The sequence below is a fragment of the Pleurodeles waltl genome, chromosome 1_2 (assembly GCF_031143425.1).
Source record: "Pleurodeles waltl isolate 20211129_DDA chromosome 1_2, aPleWal1.hap1.20221129, whole genome shotgun sequence".
Lineage (NCBI taxonomy): Eukaryota > Metazoa > Chordata > Amphibia > Caudata > Salamandridae > Pleurodeles > Pleurodeles waltl.
In genome coordinates this window covers 1,041,348,000-1,041,369,646 of record NC_090437.1, presented here as the reverse complement: position 1 = coordinate 1,041,369,646, position 21,647 = coordinate 1,041,348,000, and positions in this window count along the sequence as shown.

The window sequence follows — 21,647 nt, the reverse complement described above, 5'->3', positions numbered from 1 at the left end:
ACCCAGGAGCTTATTATACAGCCAAGAACCAAGATTCTTAACTATGGAGAGACGCGCAGAGAACCTTTGGGCACAAATGGGGTCCCCAGAGATGAGGTTAGTTACCCACAGGAGAATCTCAGTCTTGTCCTCATTCAGTTTGAGGGAGTTGTTGTTTATCCATGTGGTCATTTTTGTAAGGCAGATATCTGGAGCATTAGCACTGTAATTCTCCTTGGATGACAGTGAGACAACAATGTGGGTGTCATTTGCATACAAGAATAGAAAGAGACCACAGCTCTACACAATATCCACCAATGGCAGCACATAAATATTAAATGAGATTTGACTAAGTGTACAACCCTGCAGTATACAAAAATGAAAGTGGATAAGACTTTTAGCAGTTTAGTGAAGAACTGCAGTACTGCAATTGTCTTGCTGAAACCTTAGATGTTCAGTGACACCAAGGGCCAGATTTATACTTTTTGATGCAACACTGCGCAAACGTAGTAGGACAACATATACTAACCTAAACAGATACTAACTAATACTAAAGAAATATATATATTTTTTGTATTTAAGTTTTATATATTTTTTATTAGAATACACAAAAGCCCCAACATTAACTAACACCCACCCGCACACAAACTGACATGTAATAATATGACACCCCCACCTACTTTTCCTATCTAAACTACTACTGTACTCTAACCTATCACTAAACACCCGAAACCCAATAAAAAGCTGGATAAGGAAAGAGGAGTTCAGAGGTTTGCCCTCTTCAGAGTTTTCTTAATAGATTTCAGCCTCTGGCTATTTCTGTCCATGTCTCGCTGGAGAGTGACAAGCTTTTTTATGACTTTCCGCATGTCCCTCTGGAGCTGGGAAATGGCGGCCATGTCCAAAGCAGCAGATGTGGTGGTCTATGTTCCACACGTAGTTGCTCCTGCAGGTGTGGTGGTCAGTGGTGCTGAAATGGAAGGTGCAGCAGGTGTGGTGGGTGTTGGCCCCGAGGATGAAGGTGCAGCAGGTGGGGCTGATGTTCTGTTGGCCGCTGTGCTACTGGCTGCAGTTGTGGTCGTGGCTCCACCTGTTGTGGCCAATGCCGGTTCCCCTTGGCTGAAAGCCTGCCATCCTCCTGTGACTCTCTCTCTCTGATAGTGTCTTGCCATTCTCCAAAACCCAAACTCAACATCCAAGATGTGCCTGTACCTCACTGCCCACCTCTGGAAATCCTTGATCTCCTCTGCATTCATGTTGGCAGCTGTAAAAATTAGACAAGCAACCATCAGTGTCATCATTGTGTGATGCATGTACAGATGATAATAACGGCACAGCAAAGTACAAGAGGTATACCAAATAAAGTGATCTGTGCATTGATGTAGTGCAACGTGTCACAATGCAAATGCAGCAAGTACTTCACATGGGGCAGGCCGACTAATCGTTATCATCTGAGTCAACTTCAAGGCACCCAAGACCCGTGATTTGTATACGTAATTGGCAGGATGCTAATCATAAGGGATCAGTGTAGTTTGGGACACATGCATGTTTGAATGAGATGACTGTCATCTACACTGTGACTATCACATCTACCTACATATATGTTCTTCCCCTACCCCTGTGCCTCAGGTGGGATGGGCATGCAATATATAATCACAACTGTCGAGGACAACCACAAAGCCATGTTCACCTGTACATGGATTTAGTGAGTAGAACATATGTGAGGAAGGCTGTCACCTAGGAATGAGGTATCCATTGGTCATTCACATCTACATTCATGTTTCCTTTTGTGGACAACCATCAACACCTGGTCCGCCAACAAATTTCCAAAATCACTCACATTGATGACAGCACATGTCTGGCCTTGACCTGCATTCAAGCCTATTACATACCACATAAGTGTCACGTAAATGGAGTACAACATATGGGGCTAGATGCTAGGGGACAGTTACCCATACAATCCTACATGTACATTACAATACAGGATGCGCAATTTTGTGAGAAAACTGACTCATCATTGTCTTGTGAAAATGAGGGTATGACTTGCTGACATTATTCTGACACTGGAGCACTTCCAAGTCAAATGTGGGCCTACATGTGGCTACTAATCACCTTGTTCACATGCTGCTGCTTATTGTGCAGCACAAGGCTCTCAAGATATGACTCTCTGCCTGTGAATGTCTAACCCTTGCATGGAACACTATGTCACCCTCCAGTCAAGTAATATATCAGATCACGTGTCAGCTCATCATATCTTGCAATGAGTGCAACACACAAGAATCACTCACACAACAGCTGCAATCACTACACAGGACAGACATTTTCACACTCACTGGATACATCTATTTCCTCAAATCGAGCCACTTCCCCGATGGTATAGGGGGCCGTTCTACCTGTAAGACATCGAAAGGAAATATATGCTCAATGTCTGATCACTGTACAAACGTATGGACAACATATCACAGTGTGTAACATTTTATATGAGTGAGCTGCTGACCCTGCATGTGGACACTCCAACAGACATACCACGGAAAACTCGCATTGACACTTCTAATCCATTTCAGATGGTACTCCATCTCATGATTTGTAACCGGGTAACAATTTCAATGGGACTGCCCTGGTGCACTGCAATACAAGTGACTTGTGCATGAAGGGACAATGATTAACTGTGTGATGGACATGTGGGTCAATTTTCAGTCAGCAATTATCATGCATTCAGTGGTCCATAACATATGTGGCACTGGTGTATGTAGGTAACAAATGCCCCATTGGCAGTGTTCCCTAAGCTGTATATGCCCCTTTGACAACTTGATGGCAGGGATCATGTGTGTGTAATGATGACAATGTAGCACTAAATATGGATATCCTACTTTACTATCCCAAAACAGTGAAATGTGGTATTCTGACAGTGTTTTAGCTGATCGTCATTGACAGAATGCATGGCCACAGGTGTTCCCTTTGCATCTGAAATGTGTTACTCAGGGCCACATGTACCAAGATCAGGTTTGTTGAGTCACACATTGCAAGACTTAGCAACTAGCAATTAGCAAGTAGGATGATCTGAGGTACAACACTGACGGCAATGCAGCGCACCAAAAGTATAAATCATGGCCTGTGTGTTTTGTGTATGAATGAACTGTAACAACAATATGTGTGCTTCTGATGGAACGGGATGCAATACATTTGATGTAATGCTCATGTATGAATGTGTAGCAAATTTGCGAGTCGCAAAACTGAATGTACAACAGTGTCAATGTAACTTTCTGCGATTCACAATGGGGTTGCAATGACTTACCTCATGAATATTCATGAGGTAGGTCGCAATTTGTGAACCCATTGGGAATATTGACAATCACAGGGATGGCTGCCTGCTGGTGTCAGCATACCACCATGTCCGTGACTGCTTTTAAATAAAGTAGTATTTATTTATTTTTAAATGCAGCCTGTTTTCCTTAAACGAAAATGAAATGCATTTTGAAAACAAAAATGAAAAGATTTCTTTTCATTTTTTCAGAGCAGGCAGTGGTCTTTGGGACTGCTGCCCCCTCTGAATAATTTTTTTTGCATGCATTCACAAAGGGTAAGGGTCCCCTGGGGATCTCTTCCCTTTTGCAAATGGGTTAACACCAATTTGAAATTGGTGCTAACTGTGATTGTTTTACATATCATTTAGATTCAGTGTTAGGAATGGACACCCTTGACACGCCCCTTCCTAATACTGAATCCCAAGCCCCAAACTGCGATTCGGTAATGTTAGACTTTTCATCCTTGCCGTGGTCTCCCTTAAGTTTTTGCCTCTGTTCACCAGGTTGTTGATGTGTGCTGGACTCTGTTTTTGCTGTTTTTGTTACTCTGGGCACTTTACCCCTGCTAACCAGTGCTAAAGTGCAAGTGCTCCTATACAAAATGTGTATGTAATTGATTCATCCATGATTGGCATATTTGATTTACTAGTAAGTCCCTAGTACAGTGCACTAGAGGTGCCCAGGGCCTGTAAACCAAATGCTACTAGTGGGTCTGCAGCACTGGTTGTGCCTCCCACATACGTAGCTCTATAATCATGTCTCAGACCTGCCACTGCAGTGTCTGTGTGGGCAGGTTTAAACTGTAAATTTGACTTGGCAAGTGTACCCACTTGCCAGGCCTAAACCTTCCCTTCTCTTACATGTAAGGCAACCCTAAGGTAGGCTCTAGGTAGCCCCTAGGGCAGGGTGCAGTGTATGGTTAAGGTAGGACATATAGTAATGTGTTTTATATGGCCTGACAGTGAAATATTGCTAAATTTGTTTTTCACTGTTGCAAGGCCTGTCCATCTCAGAGGTTAACATGGGGTCTCCCTTTAAAATATAATTAAAGTGTATATTCCCTTTTGGAGCGGATAGACATGTGGAGTTTGGGATCTCTGAGTTCACAATTTAAAAATACATCTTTTAGTAAAGGTGATTTTAAGATTGTGTGTTTGAAAATGTCACTTTTAGAAAGTGAGCATTTTCTTGCTTAAACCATTTCTGTGACTCTGCCTGTTCGTGGATCCCCTGACTGGGTCAGTTTGACAGTTGGGCTGATTGCACCTCTCACTAGACAGTGACACAAAGGGAGCTGGGGTGTAGCCTGCATACCCTGATGAGCCATCTGTTCTAGGAGGGAGGTGAGGAGTGGTCACTCGCACCTGAAAGGGCTGTGCCTGCCCTCCCACAATGCAGTCTCCAACCCCCCGATGTGTGCCTGGGGCCTGGCCTGGGAAAGCCAGGATTTCACAATCATGAGAGACTTTCCTTTGAAGTAGGCCTACTTCAAAGGACAAAATGGGTATAAGAAGGGCACCCAAAACCACAGACTTTGGAACACTTCTGGAAATCAAGAGGAACTTCTACCTGGAGCTGAAGAGCAGAGGAAGAAGAGCTGCCCTGCCTGTGACTGTACTTTTTTGAGCTATCCTGCAGTTGCTTCTTCTGCCTGTGCTAAGAGGACAAAGACCGGACTTTGTGTTGCCTTCCTTCTTGTGAAGCTCTCAAAGGGCTTGATTTAGAGCGTGCCTCCTGTTATTTGAAGTCTCAGGGACAGCAAAGACTTCTCTCTGCCAGCACCTGGAGTCTCTGTAGAGACTCCTACTCTGCCAAGTGGTGCCCATCCAGTTCCTGGGACCCTGAAAGGAGAAGATGGCGGCCCAAGAGTGAGAAATCCACGCACAGAAGGCCGTGCGGGGAAAAGATCCATGTGACTCCGATCTGCGGCTGAAAAATCGACGCACTGCCGGCTTCGTGGTTGAAAATCGACGCTCGCCTGCAAGACGACCTGAAGATCGAGGCCCCGGGCTGGAGAAACGATGCACAGCATCGCTGACGGAGGCCGGTGAGATCGTGGTTTTCGGATCATCATGCAGCTGGATTTCCGACACAAACACCGCTGGGAATGTAAAAACGACTCAAGGCCTGTCCGGAACCGAGAGTGCTTACCGGATCGACACATCGCTCTCCTACAGAGAGATGAAATGACGCTTCCCGACCCAACTATAGGAGAAACGAGGCAAGGTCTCGCTTGTGAGTGAAATCCACACAGCGCAAGCCCTTTTTGACGGATACTCACCCGTGCAGAGTTATTTTTTACACACCCAAGGTACAGTTTCACACCAACAGCATTAGCGTTGTGTTTAGAATTACATGAAGACTCTTTTTGGTTTTTAATATATAACTTGATTTGTGTATTGTGGATTTTTGTCATTTTGGTCTTGTTTTGTTTAGATAAATATTCTCTATTTTTCTAAATCTGTGTTGCGTCACTTTGTAGTGTTTTCATTAAGTTATTGTGTGTGATGGTACAAATACTTTACACCCAGCACTCTGAAGTTAAGCCTACTGCTTGTTCCAAGCTACCAAGGGGGTAAGCAGGGGTTAGCTGAGGGTGATTCTCTTTTACCCTGACTAGAGTGACAGTCCTTGCTTGGACAGGGGGTAACCTGACTGCCAACCAATGACCCCATTTTTAACAGGTAACAAGTTTGCGAATCGTAGTTTGGACTTTGTACATCCCAAAATGCATTTTTCTAGTCGCAAAGGGGCAGATTCTGCGAATCTGCCCCTTTGCGACTAGAAAAATGATTAGTACATCTGGCCTTTAATGTTCTGTATGTGAGGATTTCAGATGTTGAGTTTACCACTTGTTTTAAGGCAGTTTTGTGCCATGACGATTTTATCTAAGAAGTAGGAGGCTCTGGTGCTGCAGCAATTTTTATGATAAGGTTTTAATGCAGTTCTATACCTCTGCTTATCGTTTTTATGATAGGATTTGCGCCAAACTCTTTCTAAATGTTTGCAATTATTTTTATTTTAGCTCAAGGCATAATTAAACCGTGGAGCATGGGAAAGGGATCTGTGATGAGTAACAAGTTTAATAGGTATTAAAGATTCACAAGAAGACCAAAACCAATTATCAATGGTGGATGAATTTGTCTGCAGACCCTAGACCCATGTCGCATAAAAATATCTGAGTTAGTGCCAGTTTTAAGGAAGCGCCAGCCTGCCTTGCTTAGAATTGCTACAATGATATAGAAGGTAGGTGTTCCCTTCCTAAAAATTATGCTAGCCCCCTCAGGGCCATATTTATCTTTGGACGCTAAAACGATGCACACTAAGGAGGCGAACCTAAAGAATGACGCTCAGACTAGATGTGAAAGTGCTGTTAGGCACATTTCCATGGGAAATACCATTAAATGGGCACATAGATGCCTATCCCAACCCCCAGCATCACCATCACCCACACCAAAAGGACTCTTCTGGAGGACAAAACCCAGATTAGGTAAGTTTATGTGTATGTGTGTTGTGTGCCTCTAGGGGCCCCTTACATGGGGAACCAGTCTGTTGGTGTTGTCCTGAAGACATTGGTCCCCTGTGCTGGGCATTGGGGTTGTGGCAATCACTCCTGTCTATACTTACACAGGAGTTGTTTTTGGGCTGATTGAGCACCCAAAAATGACCCTAGGATGACTAGCAGCAGATTTGTTTGCCGCTAATCATTCTAGCCCAGTAGTGCCTTTTTTACCTAAAGCCATTCCGCACCGGCTAGTGTCTTTTGTTCCGATGCTAGCCAGTCCTCAGTGCCATTGTGCGACTTTTTTTAACTATGTCGCACAGACGGCACTAGGGACTGGCGTTAGCTCGCACTACATTTTTTGCTGCACAACTGCGCTGGCGCAGTTGTGTGTCATTTTACATGAATATGGGCCCAAGATTGTAAACTTTATGCAAAAGAAATTTCATCTGAGCTAGATTCATTTGGACATATTGATCAAACTGGTTTTATGAAACATAGAATTTCTGTAAATAATAATAGATTATTATTCCATGTAATTGAAAATGCCTCATCTTTAACTTTACCATGTGGAGTTCTTGAATTAGATGCTGGAAAAGCTTTTGACAAAGTACATTGGCAATATCTTTTTCGTACCCTATCTATGTTTAATTTTGGTAATTCCTTTATTTGCATAATTTCAGCACTGTACTTTGGTCCGTCTGGAAGACTTTTTATTAATAATCAGTTATCTAAGAAATTTAGCTTTTCAGAGGCGCCCTGGGTCATCATTTAAACAACTGTATCAAAGAGCTAGGTTTGTGAGAAGGCTGGGAGCGGAGCCACGGCAAAGTGGTGTTTTATCGGAAGGCAAACGCCATCACTACGATGAAGTCTTTAATTTTTCATAAACTAAAACTGTCAAGAAGACAACATGTCTGGACTGTAATAATATCATACAACACTTTACGGGCTCAGGAATATTTAGCAGCATCTGTCAATCAGTCGTTGAAACTCCAGTTTATGCTTTTTCGATTTGGGATGGTGGAAATGAAAGACATGGTCCCTTTATGGAAACAGCAAGCACCTACCCAGTCTTTCCGCTTGTGTGGGTATAGACAAGAGTCATTAGAACATATTTTTTTGTGTGTGCCCGGCTTGGTAAGACCTTAGGACATTGTTATTGAAAAACAACTTCATGGTATTAAATATACGCTCATGCAGACCAGACTCTCAATCCCGTTTTCTTGTCGAGGGACCAAATTCACGGTCAGGCCCAAAAAGAAATGGAGAATAAAGAGTGCCCAAACAGTTAACTCTAGTTAGAATTAGTCTTAGGTATAGCCCTGTGTCACTTACTTTAGGAAATTGCCTGAGCTTACTTTTAATAACTAGGATGCAACGTGGCTTAGCACAGGAGTATTGAAGTCCAGAACTCAAGATCAAGAACATGGTTGAAGTTAGTGGAGCAGGTTTTAGTCACGTTCAATTTAACACCAGGACGTGATCTAGTTCCTAATAAACAAAATATATTTTTATGTTTTTTTATAATGAGTATGTTTAAGTATTTATATAGTATGTATGTTTGAATTGCAACAGTTTTAATTAACCTTGCTAATAAAATAAACTTGAAACTTCTTTAGATTTTTTGAGAAACACATCAAGGTTGTCCTTTATCACCTCTAGTTTTCATCCTTGCTATTGAATTGTTACTTATTGCTATCAGAAATTGAGAGGAAATTGAAGGTATTACATTTAATGATGTTACTATCAAAACTTCAGCATATGTGGATGATGTTTTACTATATATTTCTGATACTGACTCATCCATTCCCCTTTGTTAAAATCTAATTCATACATACTCCCACATTTCAGGTTACTCTTTAAACACTAATAAGAAAGAATTGTTTCTTTTAAATGTATGCTGTACCCATGATATGTTACCTAATAATGAAATCAAATGGCAAAGAGAAAAACTTAAATATCTTCTAGTAACATTAAACAACCAATTACATTGAACTGTGATTATGTTCCTAATAATATCAAAGACAAATTTCAGAAATGGTCCACTTTACATTTATCCTGGTGGGGCAAAGTTTACTTTATTAAAATGGATATTGCTCCAAAAATATTTTGTGTCCTTTCCATGATCCCGACGCAACTCCCTCTCAAGTTTTTTGAAAAATGTAGATAAATGTATATCTAAATTTATTTGAATAATAAGTCACCACATATAAGCTATACACAATTTAAAATCTCAAAATGCAATGGTGGCTTTGGATTCCCTGACGCTTTTAATTATCATAAAGTGTTTATAGTAAAGCAAAACATTTTTAGTTTACTGTTATAGAATTTAATAATGTACCTACATGGCTTTGTATTGAACGAAGTTTGAATTCACCATTCCCGTTACCGGCATTACTGACTATGGGGCTAATTAAGAGTTTGGCAGACGAAAACACCCATCTGCCAAATTCCTGATACGGTGGTCGCCAACATGCAGTCAACTTCCTCGCCTGTCCCATTACGACTTTTCCACTGGGCTGACCGGCGGAAACCAACTCCACTCCACTCTACACCACTCCACTCTACGCTACTCCACTCCATACTACTGCACTCTATGGCACTCTGCTGTATGCCATTCCACTCTATGCCACTCCACTCTTTTCAATTTCCCTCTACACCAATCAGCTCTACACAACTTCTCTGTACACTATTTTATTCTATGCCACTCTACTCTACGCCACTCCTTTCTATGCTATTTGACTCCATGCCATTCTAGTCTAAAACGCTGTACGGTATTCCACTCCTCTCTACATTATTCCACTCTTTGCCCCTCTACACCACTCCACTCTACGGTATTCCACTAAACAGCACTCTACTTTATGCAATTCCACTCTATGCCGCACCACTTTATACCACTCAAGTCTATACCACTCCACTCTATGCCACCCAACTGTACATACAATGTATGTTGTATATTGTCGTGGTTTGTTTACTACCTACTTTGCTTTTTTAAAAAGACCTAGACAGTAGCTTGAATGATGTCACCAGTGATGTCATCAAGGAAGTTATTTGAGATGTCATCAGTGATGTCACCAATAAATGCCATTTAACATGTCATAAGTGATATAATATGTGAGGTCAAAAGCAGTGCACACATTTTGACACCGAACTGTAATGTTACTTTGTGTGGCATTTAATTAAGTGAATACTCAATGGGTGCATCTCTTATGTTCATATTTATAAGTGCTTCCTGTTGAGGTTTAATTTCTGTGAATGCTGTATCTGTGCTAGATTAGACACGTGTCTGCATATTTATCAAAGAAAAGTCGACATTTTTGCAACAAATGTACACCCAACTGGAGTTTTCTATATTTTTTCAAAAGACACAGTACCATAGCACTGCATTAATAGTAATAAGGAATCAGGAGCACTGGGTACCGCACTGCCAGCTGTTTAGTAGTTCAGGAACTGCCACCCGTAATATGATTTTTCTCCTTTGTTAATGGAAGGGAGTGTCCCATTCGGACTCCTGCAAATGACACTGGAGGTGATGGTGTGCCCTCTCTCCCCTCATATGGACTACTTACAAACAAGATTTAGGACTCAGTCCTGTGATGGCCACTGAGGAGAGAAGTGGCAGCCAAACTAATCACCTGTACTATGGGACTATGGGGCAAGTCCTAGACCTGCAGTACCGAAATGGACAAAAGGAGGACAAGCTGTCTGGGCCAATCAAAAGGCCCCATTTTTTTAGAATTATGGTGCTGTGGGACAACTGTCTAGGAATTCCTAAATCCTGTCCATTTGCGACACCCAGAGCTGCTGGTCAAATGCAAATTTCTCAAAAACAGAACAGAACAGATTTACATCAAATAACAAAAAACTAATTTTTTAAAAAAGTTCTAACTTTTTGCCAAATTTTGTATCATAGGTACAACCGTGTCAGAACCTTTCAGGTGGGTATGGGGCAAGCAGGAGCTATTGTGCCCAATCATGGGGGTTGAGGCCTTTTACAGATGATGTCATATGACCCAGCTTACTATGGGTCCTGAGCAACTGGGTTAGGTACCCCTTCAGCACCTGGGTTTTAGCAGTAGCATGGGTTGAGAAGTCCAATACTTCTTGTGGGGGGGGGGAGTAAAATACAGGCTGATATCTAAAAACACAGCCTTATTCCTCAAAAGTCGTTAAGTAGCAGGAATAAATGATTGACCAGCAAATAAATCAAACAACTTTATTGTTTCAGCCTACAAATGCAGGCCGTACAATATACATCACAATAATTGAATTTATAATCGCACTAAAAATATATTCACATCCTTATACACAAGAGACATTTAAAAAAGCTGCAGACCCATACATCTACTTATGTTTGAAAATGCTACTAAATTACAATGTTCTAATTCTAATCACAGCTGCATAACAATGACCTCCCCAAAAAAGCACCCAGCCAAATCTACGAGCAGCAATTAAAATGACTCATGATTAGTGCTTTATTCAGATAGGATGGAAGGAGACATGAAGTAATAATTCAGTGCTACTAAAGTGCAAGTGCTATTACTATCAAATGATGTTTATCGAAATACAATATTGCTAACCTTTATGTTAGCAAAGTATAATGGTATGCAAGTACTAATTCTGAAAGTGCGTGAAAATGGTACTACAGGATATAGATAAATTATACTATCTGTCAAATTGTAGAACTCATACATTGCGACAACATATATAGGAGGAAGAAGGCTCTATTCTTATGCCCATTGTCCCAGTGATGGCAGAGATTAACAATCTAGGAGCCTGCCATGCTTCAGATATATATAAGAAGCAACCTGATTAAAAATGTGCACAGGATCAAGGCATCCTTACAGTATCTAATGTTATGAGCAATACAGAGAGGGCAGAGATAACATCTTCTGATCTTCAGAGTAAAGGAACAAACAACATAAAATGCATGACAGATTCTACACCCCCAAATTCACATCTACAGATCGGTGGGCTGTTATCACAACATTTCTAAGTGCTGGTAAACAGCTTCACTGGCAAACTTCCTACTCTGAATGTAATATATAAAACTGATTTATTTTCTTGGTAGAGTTTGTCAAGATGTCTTTCAAATACAGGAAGCCATTTAAAGACTTGAAAGTGGGCCACCAATTTCCATTTCAGGCAGTTGAAGATGTAATCATTGAACTTCTCATTTATCAGTTGTCCCCTTGCTGTAGATAGGCTACAAGGATTGTGCAAAGCTTTGAGCAGCCTACAAAGTTCAAGCAAAGGTGATTGTACCACGGTAGCTTGATTGAGTCAGAGTATGATCATAGTCTGCAAAAAGGTTTTAAGGTAGTTAGCACAGGGTTTTCTCAATTTCTTATCTAATACAAGAGGGGTTGAAGTGCTACATGCTCCTCAATAGAATTAAGACAGAACTGCAGCCTTAGCTTATCTATTTGGGTCCTTGGGCCAAGGTGATGGGGACAATGCTAAACCTGTTTCTTTGATCTTATTAGGCCCATGGTTCTTTTTGTGTCCCCAAAACTCTGCCCCTAGTCAGTCCCAGCAGCAATGGCTTGTTGCTTGGTATGCCTCATTGATAGCACCAATTGTTCTGTGGGCACAGCTGTTAGAAAACCTAAGAAAGGCCTTGCCATACTCAATCAGTTTAGTTTCCCTTTTAAGTAGGTGGGCAGACTAGGACAGCTTTACATCAAATGTTATCCCAAGATAGTCATAATGTTTCAAATGCTATAATAAAATTCTGTATATTTTATATACACTCCTGGGTTTAGCTATGCTCTTTAGGATCATAGATGTTGATTTCTATGTATTGATTCAAATTTTCTTTAAGTTGCAGTAATCCTCAAATGCATTGAGAAATTTGATAAAGATATTGAACAAAGCAGGGGCAGGACGCAGGATGTACATCTGTTTAAGCCTGACATTATTGTCAAAACTGCTGGCTGTTTCTTTTCAGTGGTCAAATCTGACTGAAGAAATGTCCTAGTTATAGAGGAGTTTGAGTGCAAAGTCAACTTCTTCAGGGTAAACTAATAAAGACAGGGTCTGGCAAAGTGGTTGATGATCAATAGTATCAAAGAGTGTCTTAAGGTCAATAAATGTCATATACAGCATTGAATTGTTTATAGAGGTGTATTTCAGACCAATTTCATATAATCACATTGCTTGCTCTATTGTGCCTTGGCCTTTCTTAAAGCCTACTTTTGAATCAGAGATGATCCCATTGTTGATTCCTCAATTATCTGAGCACGTGAATATTGCATTAAGCAAAGAGCTTAGTCAATATTGGTCGGATCATTTTTGGGAAGGTCTATGATAATTGTTGTTTTCAATGAGACCGGGACCATCTCTAGGAACCAAAGTAGATACCTGGACTAAGTGGTCTGATCAAAATGTGCCAGCTGGTAACCTATCAGTGCCAAGCGAGCTGTGTTGGTTCTGATTGTGAATCTCTGTCTAAACCTCCCATTTAGTAAATTTATTATGTGGCATAACATTCACAATTATGTTCAAGGGAAGCCTTGGAATGCAGGATAAACAAAACTCATTGGCTTTCGGACCTGGACTTATTGAAGGTTATGACATTCCATTGCTGGCTATGCTGTACAATGATTGAAAGTAGTTATACCAGGAGTCAGGTGAGATGTTTCCATAATTTTCACCCTCCCTTAGGAGCCTTACCTAACCATTTCCCAGAAACATTGAGGCCCATATTTACACTACCTTTGAGCCGGATTGCCTTCATTTTGTTTTACGCAAATCCGGCACAAACTTAACACCATATTTATATTTTGACACTAGACCCATCTGCATCAAAATTTCAGAGTGTGCGTCATTTTCTGGATGTGTGAATCCGGCTTGTGTCAATGAAATGCAAGGTAGGCGTTCCCGTCCCAAAAAATGACTCAAACACCCGTGCGCCATATTTATCCAGCCGGGCAAAAATGAAGCACGGGTGGGAGGCGGACCCAGAAAATTACGCAAATCCCGATTTGCGTCAAATTTTAATGTCTGGGTCAGGGCAGGCGTTAAAATGGGGCAAACACACCACTACTTAAGGAAAACTCACACAAGCAACATCATTGCTCAAGAAGGACAACATGGAGGTGCTACTCATGCAGCATGCCAGAAGAAGCAGAACACAGGACCAACAGCAGTAGCTACCACCACACCCACAAACAGACTCCCAACAGTACAAATGCAAATCTAAATACAATTAAAGACACAAATACACTTACACAGGATACAAAATACACTTACCAAATACCAAAAGACAATACATATATCACACAGGAGACAAAATCACACAGTCCACAGAGAGACAATCAAAAACACAGCCACACATTCTAGAATAATCACAGACTTCATTTGAAAGTGAAAGTACACCCACTGTACCATTTCTGTAAACAGGATATCCTATTACATCACTTCCTGTCTCATTTGTGGCCCGTTTTTATGTCTTGCATGTAAATATTTGACACTTACGGAGTTTAAAAAAATACTTTGATGCATATGCGTCTAAATCCCACGCATTCATGGATTATTACATTTTCAACGGATATCTGCATGCCTGGGGTGCGCTGGGGGAATTAACGCTAGGGACCCATTGATATATAATGTGCGTTAGCATAAAAAATTCTGTCTTAAACTGTGTTTGCGTCATTTTTCTAATTTGAACATGCATGCAGCCACTAGACAAAGATAGGCTGGTATCACCTGCAGTGTGCGTTCAATGTGATTGGGCACATGTGGCAGACCATACTACTGCGGCCCATAATACTTATATCATTGTGCAAGATTAGCTCTCTTAACTGACGCAACAGCAGCACAAACTTTGTAAATTTAAATGGATTTTTCAAGTTTGCGCAGGTGTTGCATCAATAGAGAACAGCAAGGCAACGCTGCAAAAAAAAATATTCATGGCCTGTGTTTTGTGTGTGAATTGACTGATAAAAATATTTGTGTGCCTCTGTGTGAACGGCATGCAAAACATTTGGCGTAATGTTCATGTATGTGTTACAAATGGGTATCACCATCAGATGCCAATCAATGAGGTACATCAGTCATGATATGTGTTTGTAATACCTGTTGCCTCTTATGCTGTGTGTGCTTGCTTGATTGGGGACAATACATTTCCCATGACAAACAACACACAGAAAAGATCGAGGACGGCTGAAGAGGGCTATGTCAGATATGTTACCCCTCACATCTCATGAAATGTTGACTACCTCTTCATGGTTACTTGTGTGTATACTGCCCATGAGTCAGGCATGTGAACTTATGAGGTAGGTACAGTGTTTGTGACACAGTCTCAAATCCAATCATAACATTGTTATGTACACCACAGTTTGACTAATCTAAATGACCTATGTTCCGCCTGTGGCTTTGGTGGACCAGCAGCTCAGGCTGCATGTGTTCACATATTTCCAGTGGTTTCTTGCACAAAAGTGTCCAGTTCAAGTGGATGGCCATGTGTACCCTGTGTCAGTATTGCCCTCCATGGTGTAACAGTTACGTGCAGGTCTAGTCAGGAGTCTGTGGAGCCAACCATTGTATTAACCGAGTACCCTTCAAAGCACATTTGACCTAAAGCCAAAGATCAGCTAACGGTATACAAGGGCATAGGGCAGCTATGCTACAGCAGAATTTTCAGAAGGGTGACGACAGAGCAACCTTGTTGTGGTCAAATACGTTATTGATCAGTAATAGACAAACAGGCAGGTTTCATCACTACATTTGTACACACAGCAAAGGGGAACATCATTGTCTCTGTGCAGATTAATTTCACAGTTAGTCATCACGCAAGCCCCATGGAAAGGTGGCGGCAGAAGTGAATCTGTGTCTGGACCATCAGGGCACAAACATATATTGTCCTTACATATACATTAGCAGCCCTTGTTTGTTGGGCTGGAGGCACAGTATGAAATCCAGGAATACAGCCATAGCAAACTGTCACTGTTTGGCACTAATGAATACATGGAAAACCAGAAAAAGGATGGGAGCTGGATTCGCCCCCTGGAAAACATGTCCCGGTACCAAATAAATAAGAAAACAAATCAAACAAATTTACACAGTTGAGGTCTGATCGTAGACTTACCAGACACAATACCCCAAGAGGAAACGGAGGGCATGGAAACCAACTATGAGGCAAATGTAGCCCCAGGGAACGTCTCTGGTTAACGCAAAGACTGGAACCAGTCTGGCTAACAGGATGCAGGCTCTGTCAGGAACAAAAATGAACAAGGCAGAAAAACAGTGAGCAGAGTCTGACTGGAACAAGCAGGAACAACACTGTGGAAACAAAGAGCAGTTTCATGTGTACTCAGCACTGTGACACAATCCAACAAGGGCTCTGAAACACAAATGAATTGTACTCCAATGCACAACAAGGAGCTTCAGGGAATGGCAGCTTCTAAGCAGTTCCAGGCAGCAGCAAGGGCAGGGCAGAGTCAAATGCCTGGGCTGCATGAGAGTGCTCACAGGGGTGCAGCTTCAGTCTCTCACAAGTCCTGGAGGTGAGAATGCAGTATAAGGGGCCAACTGGACTTTTCCCATGGGAAGCAATGGACAGCAGGTTAAAGGTCTTACAGACTACCAGGCAGTGCATTATGGGACCTGAAGTCCATGCAGGCTGATGAAGTAGAACTATGGCATGCCATACTGAAAAGGGAAGCACACAGGAGTCAGAATGGGAGTCTGGGTGAGTGTAGATGATGATTCCCAGGGTACAGATAGTCCATTTACAGCACCCCCTAGAGAAGGGTGGGCAGAGACTTAAAACATGGCAGTGGCAGTACTTATTACCTGGGATGGACTGCACAGGGCATGTATTGTGAGCATTGTTTGTCATACCTGGACACTTGTGCTATCCATTTTCAGGTTTGATGCACTTCTTGTCACACATGCTCCTTGCAGAAATAGCTGATGTCACACTTACTGCTGTCAAGAGTCTGGTCATACATTCCTGTTACCAATGCAATTTCACATACAATGCCTTATGTATGAGGCACTTTTTTACCTTATGATTGATGGTGTCTTAGTTGGGTGTCATATGCTGCAATGGACCATGTTGGCAACATGGATGTGTCTCATAGCTGTGGTCCTATGAAATTGCTCTTCAAATGTGAAATAGACAGGATGTATTTCATAAAAACTGTGAGTGATGTTTGCTGTACAATCATACCCTTAAAATGTGATGTGCATCTAAAGTATGCAAATTTGTCTTTCTGCAATGCTCCATGAGGAAATACTCTGATTATGATTCCTAGAGATCATGTGATGCATAAATAATTACCCAGAGCATGGTTGAGTGATAAAGTGAGCAGTTTAATTCCATATTGTATCAAAGTGGTGACAGTGACTATTGTTGGAAACATTTTTGTACTATATGTTGTCTGCGGCGCATTCCTGCAGCTGTGTTAGGATGTTCCCCCTCATTTTCCCGGACAGCATCCTCCTCCTCCTCCTCTTCTTGCTAATCTTGCAGACCATTTCTGAGGAATGTAGGAGGCTGCCTCCAGTGATGTCCAGGCACCTGAATCTGGACTTCAGTATGCCAAAAGTCTGTTCAACTATGGTACATGTCCTCCAATGTGCCTCATTATAGGCACGCTCTGCTGCTGTGCTTGGGTTGGCAAATGGGGTCATGATCCACATCTGGATCCCATAACCCTGATCAGCTGAAACAGAAAATAGGGGTAAGTATTTTGTTGTTAGTTGCACCAGGAATGTCACTTTGCATGGCAGTTGTTATCTTGTGTCGTCTGTGACTCATATGTGTTTGTGGTATTGTGTGGGATTCTAGGCTTCTGTGAGGTTCTTTCTGCGTTGGGTTGTTTGACTAGCAAAACTGGTGTTTGGCTAATTGACCTGATATCTCTGGTATATTTAGAAACTTACAGTTCAGTGTATATCTCCCGTGCATTATGTAGTGAGAAAGGTGTGTCCGTGTGCATTCGCTGGAGGTGACATGATTCTTCCACACACACAATATATTTCACTGTTGTGGTAAACATGGTTGCACTACATGGCTTGGACATCCCATCCAATTAGACATGTGTCATTGCAGGAGAAATGCAACAGTGAGGCCCTTTGATTTGGCTGGATGACAATGCACGAAACAACTCCATAAGTTGGCTGCACTGAAGTGTTCAGTATTGACAATGCACAATTATCCCATGTGTGACTAGTTGTATGCAAACCTGTTTTTGTTCCCTCACCCTGTAGGCTCATGTGAAACCGTGCACCTACACTACTGAACTTGCTTCAGGTGAGCTGGCTAACTTGGTTGTGAGGGTGAATGTTTTAGTATAGGAAGGTCCATCTCCCTGTACATATGTTGTGTAGATGGGAAATTGTCTCTTTCAGTATGTGTAGCAGTGTGCACTTTGCATTATTGTCACATCCAGATGTTTTCATTGCACAGTCCACTTCCTTATTGTTAGCTGGCAATGTCACCCCAGGAGTGATGTGGGATGTTGGTACTGCCTCAATAATTCCAATTCACCTTCATTTGAGTCAGCGTCATCATGTTATGTGTCTCATGGTGTTTGACCTGCAGCAACACACATTTCACACCCCTTACACACAACGTATTGCTTGGAAGGGTGTGGGATTGACTGTGGCCTTATGTGATATTGTGTCCTGTGTGTCCTAATGGGTTGCTGTGCTGTGTGTATATTACTAGGTTTCTGGGCTTACCAGCAAGAAGGCCATAGCCATATCGTCCATCCTGGAAGTGCTGATTGATGGTGCTGTGGTGAAAGATGAAGGAATCATGTACACTCCCAGGATACTTTGCCATGATGTTGGTGAACAATCCCTGTTGATCAACAATGGCCTGTACATTGATGGAGTTGGTGTGCTTCCTGTTGTGGTATAGGTGCCCAGTTGCAGCAGGCGGCACAATCTGGATATGTGTGCAGTCAATGGCACCAAGCACATGTGGGAAGCCATTAATTTGATAAAACCCCTGTTTGGTCTCCTGTTGCTTCTGCTGTGTGTTGGGGAAGCTGATGTGGCGGGGTGTGAGGGACATGATGGCATCAAGTACCTTGGGAAGGAAGGCGGAGAATGAAGGCTGTCATACCCCGGCAACCAGGGCACCAGTAGTTTGAAATGAGCCACTCGCCAACATGTGCAGGACACCTTGCAGATTGGTCTCCGGTGGCATAATGTGGGGTGTCTGCAAGCTGGCTGTTAATTGTGGCTCAATTTGGTGCAGCAGCTGCTGTATGGGTTGCCAGTTGAGTCTGTACCTCTGGATGATATCATGTTCCCTGAGGCCCAGAAAGGTTGTCCTGGTCCTGAATAGCCTCTCCTATTAGTTGGGGTAGTTTTGGGCTGTCTTTGGGTTAGCTAAGTTTCCTTTATCTACCTCCTTTCCCTGTTTATCCTCTTTACTTTTGAATTATTGTTTTGGTGTGATGTCGGGAAGGCCATGGCTAGGGCGCATGGGTCAGGAGGAGCTAGGGGCATTTGTGTGGCTGGTGTGCCACTTTCTCCCCCTGATGTTGGAGGCTGGGGGCCTTGTGATACAGGGATATCACACAGAGACAAGACGGCTGAGGTGGGCAACGGTGCTGTTTCACCTGAGGTGCATTTTCAACACCCAACGTAATGATCACCAGCTGAAGCATCGCTGGGCTGACCTGGTGGCTCGAGAGCAGGACCTGCTGGACCACCTGCGTGTGGTGGTTGGTAGCCCTGTTGGTGAGTACCAAATTGACTAATGTGTACAGTACAATGCTCTGGAGTGACACTAGCAGATGTTGTGACATGCTACATGCAATGTTTGTGGACATGTGGAATGAAAATTGAACAAACTGTGAGTGTACCAGGAATGGGATGTATTACACATGGTAATACATGGTAACAATGCAGTCCACAGTTTTGTTGAACCATGTCCAAACGGTATTCAGGGCCATACATATCAAGCTCTTCATAACCTTCACTATTATTTTAGGCCCATATTTCTACTTTGTTTGCGCTGCATTTACATAAGCTCTGGAAGCAAAAGTAGCATATACTTGCAACATACAAATTTCTATTTCTAATTTGCGCAGCTGTTGTGTAAAAAATTGAAACAAATGTGACATAAAAAACTTGACATCTGGGCCTAAGTTTACTGTATCTGTGTGTTTATGTCAGGACAAATAATCATTCACATGGCCAAACCCAAATGGGCCATTATGCTACCAGGTTGCATTATCACAAAACAGGGTTATCTGGTGGCATTTCAGATTAGGTGTTGAAATCCTATCATTGAGAAGCATGCCCCTACAACATTTTTTGCTTGGGCACAATTGCCGGGACTGAGATATTGCATTTACCATTTGTGTCACATTGGTGCCAACCCATTTTCAAAAGTGAAAAGGTCAGCATGGCATCCCTGCTCTTTGTGAATGCATGGTCACAAACTTTTTTTGAGCATGATGTTGTGCAAGGGACCACTGACTGCTCCGATAATACTATTTTAGTGAAGAAATAGGTTGTTAAATTACTTTCTGTACACCCCTGCTGAAATATTGCAGCATTTCTACAAATGTAAACTTCTCAGTATGAAGGCAGTCACAGAAATGGTGGTCTGCTGAGCTCAGCAGGCCAGCATTCCTGTGAGTGCCGCCATTCCCAAGGAGTTTTCAAATAGAGACCTACCTCATCATGATTGAAGACGAAGAACATTTGCTACCCCATTTTTCATTAGCAAACAGTATCATTTCAGGTGTACAACCTCTGATCAACCAACTTGCTAATTGCTAGTTTCAGAATCTTGCAATGTGTGATTCACAATACCTGCTATAGGTACACATGCGCCTGAGTGTCACATTTCAGCTGCAATGACTACACCTGTGCCCATGCATTCTGTCAACGATGAGCAACTAAGATACTGTCACCATACATCATTTTGCAGTTTTGAAACAGAAAAGTGGCCAATCCATGTTTAGCATAACATTGTCGTCAATTAACACACAGGATCCCTGCCATCATGTTGTCATAGGGGGCATATACGGCTTAGGGTACACTGCCAATGTGGCATATGTAACCTACATACACAGCTGGCACACCTATATGGACCACTGAAAGCACAATAATTCCTGAAAGCAAATCAACCCACATGACCATCACACAATTACTCATTGTCCCTTGATGCACAAGCCACAATACTCGAGTCACTGGTATTGCAGTGCACCAGGAATGTGGCATTGCATGTGTCTCCCAATTACAAAAGATGAAATGTAGTACCATCTGGAATGTATTATCCACAAAATTGAGTAATCATGTTTGACACCACATGATTGTTAGGGACAGTGCATGTGTGCATACGTGTGTCTCTCACTCACTGGAGTGACAGTGTCAATGCATGTTTGCAGTGGTATGTCTATTGGAGTGTCTACATGCCTGAAGTGCAGCTCTATCATATAAAATGTCAGACACAGTGATATGTTATTCCGATGTTTCTACAGTGAACAGACATTGAGCACATATCACCCTTCCATGTTTTACAGGTGGACCAGCCCCCTACACCATAGGTGAAGTGGCTCGATTCGAGGACCCAGACATATCCAGTAAGTGTGAAATTGTTTGTCCTGTGTTGTGTTTGCATCTGTTGTGTGATTGACTCCTGTGTGTTGGACACATTGCAAGATATGATGAGCTGGCACATGATCTGATATGTGACTTGACAGGAGGTTGACATAGTGTTCCATGGAAGAGTTAAACACTGGCAGAGAGTCATATATTGGAAGTTGAGTGCTGCGCTTTAGGCATGGGCAGGTGAACAAGGTGATTTGCAGCCACATGTATGCCAAAAAATTTATTTGAAGGTGGCCAGTGTCATAATTTAGTCAGCAAGTCATACCCTA